Here is an 11,387-nt window from a genome sequence, read left to right on the forward strand (position 1 = left end):
TTTTTGCCGGAGATACTGTAAATGGCAGAAAGCTGCATGACCAGTAGGCTGTAATTTATAAAATACTTTGGGATATTTCAGTATGTAAAGATCTACAAAAATGCAAGAGATTAATAATGAGCTTGACAGTCCTAGACTGCTCATATTTAAGGACAAATTGCCATTAAAGGCAAAAATTAATTTCAGATTTACTCTATTTTTCATGCCAACATAATTCAAATAACTGATCTTTAAACAAAATTACACTCTATCTACTGTTGGGGTCAAAACAGACTCAGCTTGGGAAATTTAACTTAATTCCTTGCCTATAAATTTAATTACTGATTTGGGTATTGAGAAAGAAAGATGACAAATATCAAAGTACTTGAGGAGATCATCTGCAGGGACAGCACTAGCTCCCCTGAGCTCCTGCACTGGGTTCCTTGGAGCCAGCTGGAATCAGCTCTTCAACACCTGCATCCAGTACATCTGTTTGGTCTGTTTTCCTGGTTTTCATATTCAGAGTTCATTTTTGTACTGCATATATGGGCCAACACTATTTTTTTTCCTGAGAATTTGTGATTTCCCAGCTTAACTAACAACTCAGACCTCCGCTGTTCCCCCAGCAGCACTCATATCGTGCCAAAACAGAATCCATATTCTGTGGGATGAAACTTTTACCTAAAACAAAATGACCCAAGGGTGTTTTGCTAATGGGTGATTTTAAATCCTCAAGCTGTTTATTTGCAAGATTAAAGGGTCCTTACCCTGTTTTTGCCCTCTGGTGGTTTTGCAATTCTGGCCGTGCAGGTGTAAAACCCATTTACTCTATGAATTTTCCATATTTTCTATTACCTATAAAAGATCTAAAACTTGTCAACTATGACTTTTGTTTTGATTTGATATGTCGGAAAATCTCCTAACATAGCCTGCACTAGTCACATCAGGTGAATCTGCGTAAATTATGATTATACAATCACAGAACAGCACATGTTGAAAAAGATCTGGTCCAAACTTGCACAGGAATGGGAGCCCATGGAAGATCATCTAGCCCCCTGTCCCGTGCATCTGGGAAACCTCCAGCACTGAAGACTATACCACATCTCTGGGGAGGCTGTTCCAGTGAATGGTTTTACTCATCATTAATAATAATTTCTTATGTCAGGGTGAAACCACTCCTGGTGCAACTTTGCATGTTGCTCCTTGACTTTTCCATGTGGATCTTCATGAGGAGGTTCCATCCTCTTTGTAGTCACACTTTAAATACTGGAATACTGTGATGAGATCCCCTCTGAGCCACATTTTTCTCAGATTAGGACTTCTCCCATCTGTCCTCACAGGTCAGGTTCTACAGCCTTTTGTTTATCTTCATGGCCCTCCTTTGGACCTCCTCCCATCAGTCCATGTCTTTTCTGAAATGTGGGGAACTGGACACAGTACTACAGATGTGGCCTGACAAGCAGATGTAGAACTGGATAATCTGCCAGATCTCTACCTCTCTACTAGTAATGTCCCTGTAGATGCATCCCAGGATCAAAAATAAATCCTAGCAGCCAGGTACAGGATGAAAGAAGCCACCTGATGTTTCCCAGAAAGCAAAGAGTGTAAATAATCATCTTGGTACTTGGGTTAAACACATTTAGATGTGGAAAATAGTATTTGTCAATAACTTTGCAGGACAAATGGTGCTGTGGGATTGCACATTGTAATTATGGGAGTACCTTACTGAAATATGCAATTTCTGAACATTATATCTAATATAAACATTTGGAAAATATTACATATTTTTTTAAAATTACAACAACAAAAATCTGTGCAAAGGAAATCCTGCTTTAAAGGGTATGTAAAAGTAAGCTTCAACGCATGAAAATCTTTCTTTTAAACCAAAACAATGGCAATATCTGAAGAGGTGCCTTCAGATCTACGTGCCATCTAAGTAGCATCTTTTACCTAATTCATTATTTTCTTAATTTCCTATGTAAATATGGAAGATCACGTCTTATTTTTGTTTTGTTTTACAGAATAAATGTTATTTTGAAAGGTCAACTTTTCTTGTCCAAAGATTAAATCTGGAAGTGAATTGAAATATGTCCAGGAAATCACAAATGGAAAAATTTAAATAAACTTCTGGCTTCCACAGTAAATAAATTAATCATCTTGGATTAAACCAGAGTGGAGATTTTTTTGAGGGAGATACATACCCTCACAGTAACATCCAGTATCTAATTTGTTTCTGAAATATTTGAAAGTATGGACTTAACTTTGGTGGAAACAAAAAAACAAACAAACAAACAAAAAAACAAAAATTAAAAAAAAAAAAAAAAAGAAAAAAAGAAAACTCACCACCAAAGGAAAGAAATCTGTCAAATTTTGTCCTTGCCTTTTCTCATTGATGGGGAAAAAAAAATGCTTCAGTTTGCATTTCTCACATTCTCTTTAAAGACTTGTTTTGTATGTGATTTCATTTGTTGGAACTTTGCTCTTCTTCCTTGCTGTTCCTTGTCCACCTGACAAAGTCCAGAAGTGTTTGAGGCTCCACAGTCTCGTGTCAAAGGCTAGTACAGAGAGATGCCATGCCAAAAGCAGATGATTACTTTTCTGTGCATGGATCCTGACAGTTTACACAAACCACAGGTCTGTTCCAGCAGCACTGCACTTTGTCTCTGTCCTTCCTCTTGTGGTACAGTGTTCCAGCAGGGACGTTTTTCTTCTTCACCTTTCGATTGATGTTTTAAAATTTGGCAATCATACCATTGGTGTTGCAGGTAGAAAGGAGGATTTTCAGAGGGCTTCTGACAACGTATTGCTTTATGAAATATTGAATGACATCTTCCCCAGAAAAGAGCAATTTCTCTCTCAGATTTAAATTTTCTGACTCTTTTCTTCAAGATATTTGAGAACTTCAGTAATTACTATCATTTCTTATAATGACAGTAATATTTTGTTGCTAAGTCTCTTCTCACTAAAATGTCTAAAATGATGGTGTTAACACTTATCAGAGACCTTTTCTGAATGCAGATATCAAAGCTGGTGTCCCACACCTCTGTCTTCAAAGGCCAGGAGATGAAGGACAAAGAAATTATAAACATGATAAGTGAAACACTTAAGCAACAATAAATACTGCTGGCAAAGCCAAGCATCAGTTCTGGTTTTGGCTGGAGTAGAACTAACTTCCTTCTCCTGCAGGTGTCTGAATACCTGCCTGCCTATGGGAAGCAGCAAATTAATTCCTTGTTTTGTTTTGCATGTGTGGTTTTTACTTTTCCTACTAAATTGTCATTGTCTCAATCCTTGACTATTTTTCCAGCTTTACCCTCTGATTCTCCCCCTGATCCTTCTGGTGGAGGAGTGAGCTGCATGGTCTGTAGTTGATGGCTGGAGTTAAACCATGACAGTATCTGACTATAAGCAGTGTACAAAGTCTTTAAAACTATCTTCTTCTTTTTTTTTTTTTTTTTTTTTTTTTTAGTTTTTAAACATCCTCAGTCATCGTTAGATTTGTGTGGATATGTATCCATAACCCACCTGACATCCAGCTCCAGACACCTCTTTCAACACAGTCAGTCCCAGTTGTAGAGATTCCTACATTTTGTGATAAAGATCCTTGGTTAAAAGCCAAGAGTTTAGTGTGAAGATTTTTCTTCAAGTTCAACCTCTTTGAGATTTACACAAGAGTGTTAGAGCAGGGTGGTTCTTTTCCAAGGATGTGTATTAGCTGGCATTATATTGTTCTTCATGCCTTGCTGGAAGTGTAAGCCGAGCTCTTTGCTATAGAACTATTTTATTAGCTCAGATCATAAAGGATTATGTTACAGCAGGTTCTGAGCCAAACGTTGTGTACACATTAATCTGGTACCTAAGTTTTTTCCCTCCTGACAGCATGATTGAGCCCATTTTATCTGGAAATGCTTTTTGGTCTGGAATCATGAGTAATGATCATATGACAAGAGAACTCTTTCAGTGAAATACAATAAAAATAATTTTATCCAGAACTATCTAAGCAACTCTACATCCAATTCAGTAGAGTATGACCATTTTTATCATTGTAACAGCAAAACAATGATCATTTTAATTCATAAATTGTGGTTAAATAGAAATAGATTATGTTTTACTTATAACTTGTCGAGTCACAAGGAGCTTGTGTAGTGACTGAAAAGACAATGGGTTTTTTCCTTTCCCTTTGAAATGGTCTGGTATTGGTAACAATGGGACATCCATAGGAAGGGAAGTTGCTCAGAGTTCCATCAGGATTTGGCTTTTCTCTCAGTGCATACCAGCCTTACCCCATTATACTTCAGTGTCTGAAATACTTTTCTTTACTCTGTAAAGGGTAATGTAAATGAAAGCATATTAATCTAGATTAAAAGGAATTCTGTATTCAGAAGTGTATTTTTTCCTTCTGTGCCCCTCCCCCCCAGTTTTTTAAGTCTTTTAGTAACCATTTCTATGTTCTTACAACATTACAAAATTCACTCTTAGCTTTAAATACTTAGTTAATTGCTTTTATTTTTTCTCTAAATGCATAGAGTGGAGAAAATTAACAAACCACAAATGAAAAGTTCCAGAACTTTTAGTCGTGAATTTTTAAGCAGAGTGAAACCAACATATTTAAATCTATGTATACAACTTAATTCTTTTCAGTGGCCTTAAGTAGCAAAAAGGAATGATGAAATTCCAGGTCACCAAATGAATTTGATGCAATTTTATGTCCTACCATTGAAAATTAGATAACTTTTTATCTCTCCCATTCATCTCAAAGAAAATTTGAGAAGTATTCTATCACATTTAGCATGTATATACCTTGGGACATAAGTGCCACAACAGCACTCCAGTGATTTATACAGCTAGTGGTATTATGTATAAGAGAAAAGAAGCTGAAGAAATTTTTAGCTAATTGTTTGTTTATATTTATTGACTTTTTTAAGAGAAGCAATTAAAATGTTAACATAATTCCTTCTTTTCCTTGTAGCTGACAAACAAAACTCAGAAGAAGAAAATTAATTTCCCTGCCAGTCCTTGCCTTTGGAACCAGTGAATGTTTACTGCCCATGGAGTTTTTCTGTAATGTTTTAAAATTGACATGTCTTACTTTTCTCTATGCCATAGTAAATAAAGAATATATTGACTTTTTGTAAGACAAATATATTGATTATACACAGAAGTAATGCTCCCTCCCAACTCATAAGTTTTACTGGGAGAATGTTGTGCTAAAGACAAGATAAAAATTAATTTCCTTATGAAAACTTGTAAGAGGTAGATTGTTGAAAAGATAACATTCTATTTCCTGCTTTCTGGTGTTATGTATTCACCATCAGATTTCTTCTCTTGTACATTCACTGTTAGGTGTACAAAACTATAAAGGAACAACTATGTCTGTAGGAACTATAGCATGTATATTGTGGACCATGAAACCCTGCAGAAATATGAGGGCATTTAACAACAACAACAAAAATATTAAACAGTAATTTAGTAGAAAAATAAATGCACATTAATGCCATTCAATATTGTTATTCAAAATTAAGAAGAAAAAATCTTATGGGGAATACCAACAAGAGATAATCCAATCTGACACTATGAATTGCTATGAAATAAGTATTTTCTTTCATCACTCTCTTTTATCCGCTCTAGGAGTTATTTTTGTATCTGTCATGCTTTCATAAGCATTTTCTATTTCCCTACAGCATCTCTTGTGCCTGGAGTGGTTTATATACTTAAAAGCAGGTAAACCCTTACTGGTTTTTTCCAAGTGCTGAAGTAGATTTTCCATTTCATAGAAGCAGTACAATCTATTAGAGGAGTTGAGAAAACTTGGTTATAAATCCACCTGCATCTTCAAGCATTAAAATGAGTAATGTCTGTCCCTATAAGCTCATTTATCATATAATAAAATATTGTCTAAAGCAGATGAGATGTAGATACCTTTCCCAATATTTCTGCCTTTTAGCGGAGAGCTGTCACCTCTCTAAAGCAGCCTGTGGGCTCTTCTCCATGGAGGTGTCTAGCTGAGTGTGGTGGCAGGTACAATGTCACAGCTGTGACAGGGAGCTCGGGTGGGTGAGGACTCGTCAGAGACCCTGACAGAGTCAACAACCCCTCAGGATTTCCCTGTGACCATCAGGACTCAGAGTCCCCTCCTCCCCAGGCATGGTCTCTCGGGGCAGACTCCCACAGGGTCACTGGAGACAGCCATGCTCTTTTATCTGTATGCATGAGAGGGCCCAGGGCCCAGGGTGGCAGCGGTGCAGATGAACACTCTGCCTGGCTTTAATCCTGCTCAGAAACAGCGTCAAGGTCTGGTGCATCACCAGCCAAAGCCTGGTAACAGAAATGAAAAGAGAAAAGCAAAATCCCAGCACTGATTATAAGAATGGAGTTTAAATTTTCCAACGCATTCATTTCTCCAGGAAGAAAGATCACAACTGGAAGATACTCAAATTTCTCTCTATGCTGCATCTGAAACCAGAGTGCCAGCAGAAAAATGAAGAGGTGACTGTATTCTCTTGATTTCTGTTAACCTGAGCAGATGAGGCTCGCTGTGAAGCACAGCTTCACAGGCTAAAGGACACATAAAGACAGGAACTAGAGGAAGCAGTGAAAAAATGAATCCATAACAGCCTTCTGTAAACCATTCCATTACACTTTAGTGCTTCCACCTTTTCCCATTCTGACATCAGTAAAAATGAATTTACTGAGACGTGGCATTTGACTTATGATACTTTTTATTTTCACAAAGAGGTAAAATGAATAACATAACACAATTATATTTCAATCCAGCATCATAGCTGTGTGCATCTTTAAATCTAATAACTAATCGAGCCTTATTGATTTTTTTTTGAAATATAATCGTTTCTGCTAAACTGAGATAATCTTTTCTGAAGTTAAATATTGATTTTTACAATGGCATGTCCTATATAATATTTTTAAAATATTATATATAGATATAAAATATTCAAACATCAATCATTACTTTTTTTTCCAAAAGTAATACACCAGGTGTTGCAAAATGAGTACTGCCATTCATAGGAAACACAGTATCCTACAACATATGATAGTAAAAGTTATACTATTTAACTTTAACAGCTCTTTTATATTTTTTCCATTAAGAAGACTCTCTGAAAAATAAGAAGCCTCATTTTAGGTCATTTTAGGATGCATGCATATATATATGGAGCTTCATAGGAAGGCAAGGTCCAGCTCTGTCTTTACATTGTATTGGAGTCACTATAGTTGAAAAGAATGGGGCATCCCCTGGAGATAAGATGAAAATTTCTACATTCATTCATTTACCAAAAAAATTTTCTTTGACCCAAGATTCATCCTTGAGGGTAATGGTTTGACTTTTCCAGTGGCCTGTACTTATTGTGAGGAGAAAAAATGGTTCATAAAATAAATGTGGGAAAATTCTGTGAAGATATTGAAGATAAAGAGTGAAGGCTTGAATGCAATTGAGAATTATTTGGGGAATTAGGAAACAGATAGAAACATAGACCTGGGATTTCTAATTAGGATTTCTGGTCAGATGAGCTGAATTTATCTCTCATCAGTCCTGCATTCTTTAGAAATATAAAGACAAATCAGGCAGGCAAATTTGGATTTTAAACTACGTGTATTCAGCATGCCTTATTAGAATAAAGTAGATCAATCATTTTTAACGCTCTTAGTGTTAACTGATCATCTACTCCAATCAAATGGACTCACAAAACAGATGCCAATCAACTCCAAATTTGTCTTATAACATGCAATGTGATGTACTTCCATGTAATTTAGCATGCAACATAAGTTGCACTACTTTGGGGTTACCAAGCACCTACAGAATAGATTTTAGAAAACAGAATTTTTTCAGATACAAATTTCATCACTAACTTTATGTATCTTATTGGAAATGTAGAAAAAAAAATATGTTTGAAGTATTTTATTATTCAAAGTGGCATTTATTAAAATAAAAAGGGATAACCAGTCAAACCCTGCCAAAGAAATCACAAACCCACAGATGTCTTGAAAGTATGTGGATTTATTCAGTATACTTTTATATATGGTTACATACGATTTTTTAAATTAGTTTTTATTTTCTCCATATTCAGGCAAATACCCATTGATTTAATGCTTCTTTTCTTCACAATGCTTTACTTACAGGAACAATAATAATGAATAATGAATAATAAATCAGCCATAAACCATTATTGGTGCCATAAAGTCATGATCTTGATTTAATAACTTCAGTTGTAATCAGTCTCCAAAACAGATTCTGATTTACAGATTCCATCAGTCCTGCCAAGGCAGAAAGCAAGGTGTGAAATATAAATTTAAGATTCAGGAGAATGGAATGATTTGATGATTTGGAGCCAAGAAAAACCAGAAAACTGGTTTTCAGGTGAAAAAGGTGAAACATCTTAACTGTAAGGATGAGGTGAAAAGAACAGGAGAGATGCACATGCTCTTAATGTAGCTTAATGTAACACTCTAAACTGAACAGACAGGCTCTATATGTGCACATATGTACATATAGGTGTAGAAATACTCCCAGTATTCTGTTTGTTCTGATGAATGGGATAAGCCTGCTGATAATCTGTACTCAGAATATTTGTATAAATGCATTACGTAATTCCTAAGCATACAGTTTTGACAATAAAATTTCTTACAGCATTTATAATTCTCCCTACTATTAATTTTCCCACAGACTGGGCATTGCACAGGAAATCATTCTGACACACTTCGAGAGAAGATCCGTGAAGGAAAGGTGAAAATCCCTTTCATTGTGTGCATTTCACTGGAAACATTCAAGGTCACATGAGATGTGGCTCTGAGCAACCTGATGTAGTTGAAGGTATTTCTGCCAGGGCAGGGGGTCGCACTGGGTGACCCTCAAATGTCCCTTTCCAACCCAAACCACTCCGTGATCTATGATTCTGGTTTTGCCTCCAAGGTTGACTCTCCCCATTACCATCCTGTATAAAACCTGTGTAGAGGGATTTGTTGTTTCCAGATAATATTTTGAATCTTCTGCCCAAGTCAAAACCAAGAGGAGATGGATGCATCTGAAGGAATAAAAAACCTATAAACTGTGAACAGTCTTGTGGGAAATTAACAGAAAAGGCTTAAGTTTGGGATAATTATTTCTTATCTGAACTGATTTTGCCATAATTATTCCTATTTCTGTAAGATTTTTCAGCTTGTAGGATTATGTTAGGTAATTCATAGCTATGAAAAAATAAAATCTGTCACTGTTCAATCTCATTTTTATATACAGGCAGTGTTTATAACTTGTCAAAGAGTGAATGTTGAGCTCAGTCTGGATTGTGGTTTTCTTTTAATTGATCTTCTCATAGTGTTTTTAGAAGGATTTGGGACAAGCTGTGATGTTACATTTGCATGGGTTTATGCAGAGATCAGCCATTCAGGCAAAATGTCACTAGGCTTAAAGATTGCCTCGTGCTTTTCATGTGCTTGTTGGTGTGCGGGATTCTTATCAGGGATTTCAGAGATTTCAGAGCAGATGTTTCTTATATCACTGTGAAAATACTGTATCATCACTAGCAAGTTTTATTATTTTTTAAAACAAAATATAGGGAGGAAGAAATGAGGAGGATGCTATGAGCAAATATTCAGACCAAAGCTTTCCAAAGCCCAGCCATATTAAATCAGGGCTTGGACTGAAGCCCAGTTTTTGCTCTAACTTCTCTCTTCTAATAAACCAGCGAGGTTTTCCATTCTCATCTAAGTTTACTGCAATGAAACAGAGCCTCTTTGTTCAAGCTTCACCTCTGCAGGTGGAGAGAATTATCACTGTTTCAGCACTGTTTATCTATAAAAGTTCTAATAGTATCTTTCTCATTTCCCATCAACCAAAGAAAATCCTGACCCAAAAATAGATGCCTCCAGGATAATCCATCCCAGCTGAAGACCTGCCAATACCTGACAAGTCTTTTGGGAAATGTGCAGGATGAAGCTACCAGAAGTTCAGTTTTTGATTATTTGTTTCTCCAAACATCAAAGATTTATATCAATGGTAGTTGTTTGGGGGTTGTTTGTTTATTTGTTTGTTTGTTTGTTTGTTTTCTTTATTAGCACAACAATGACTGTAAGGTTGGGCTCTGGATTGCCTTTGTAACCTAAAAAAAAAAAACCCTTTAGGAGATTCTGTATTCCCAAAATCCTAAATAATGCCCTATTTTTAGGGATGTTCTTAACTGAGTGCGATCTGCAGCTCTGAGCAGTGCTCTGCTAGTGACTTTATCCAACAGCCCCTTCATGCACTCTCTGTGATGGTACAGACATGCCTTCTTCTTAGTGGCTTCAGCCCATTCACATTAAAAATAGTTAACGTACAGACAAACATTAAAAAGTTTGTGTAAGAGTAATCTAGCATAAAAACCTGATTGCTAAAAGCACTGGGCCACATCTCCCAACTTAACAAGGGGCTATTTAGACAAAAGAATTATGTGCTGCAATTCAAAACATCCTAAGAGAGGAATTTCAGGCACAGAGGTCTGAAAATAGTAGAGCTTCACATTACCTAATTCTAAAAAACCTGAACAATCAGAAGGGTGCTGGACAGGATGTTCCTGCATGGCCGATATTCCAGCCATCAGTAAACTTCTGTCTCGTTGGATGTGTCACCAGGGCCCTCTTCTCTCTGACTCAACCCTCTTGCAGGCTGAGGTGCTACGCCAGAATCGGCTCAGAGCTGCCTGCAGGCGCTGAATTTTGTTGTGAATTGGACGCAAAGGTTTAATATTGTCTAGGAGTTCATAATGAGTTGTAACAAACTGTAAGCTGGCAAGGCTTTCTACAGTCAAAGAAATCTGGGTGACTTCAGACGTAATCAACATAAGCAGAGTTCACAGATTTATGAATCTGTGCTTTTATGATTTATGAATCAGGTGCTTTTAGGATAAAGTTACCTTACCTTCCCTGAACTGAAAATAAATATCTGTCGATCTTTTCTTTTATTTCATTAGATTTCTTGCTCCTTCATCTAGATTACAAAAGACAGGTAGTCTTTCTTTTGTGGTAGGCCTAAATAGAAGGTTGCTTTTAAGCAGTGCTAGAGAATTAATTTCTATCTCCATTGAAATGGTGGTGAAAACAGGTTACTAATTTTTTTTCCAAGGCTTTCAATATTTCAGCTGTATTGCAATGATTCAAATTAGCTTATTGATTCTTACCTAACAGTGCCTATTACCTGATATTTTGGATTATCTTATCTTTAGTTCATCTTCTATTTTTTCATCAGTCACCAGTTTCAGACCTTCATACACCAGTAATTTGGGAAAAATTAAATGCTCTCTTTTACTGAAACTCTCTAAGCATTTCAGTGTAAGATAAGAATACACCATTAACATCTGGGCATCTTCCATTTTGGCTTCATAATATCTTTCAAAACTTATTTCTCAGTTCAGTAGTAGATA

Source organism: Hirundo rustica, chromosome 1, assembly GCF_015227805.2.
Source record: "Hirundo rustica isolate bHirRus1 chromosome 1, bHirRus1.pri.v3, whole genome shotgun sequence".
Classification (NCBI taxonomy): Eukaryota; Metazoa; Chordata; class Aves; order Passeriformes; family Hirundinidae; genus Hirundo; species Hirundo rustica.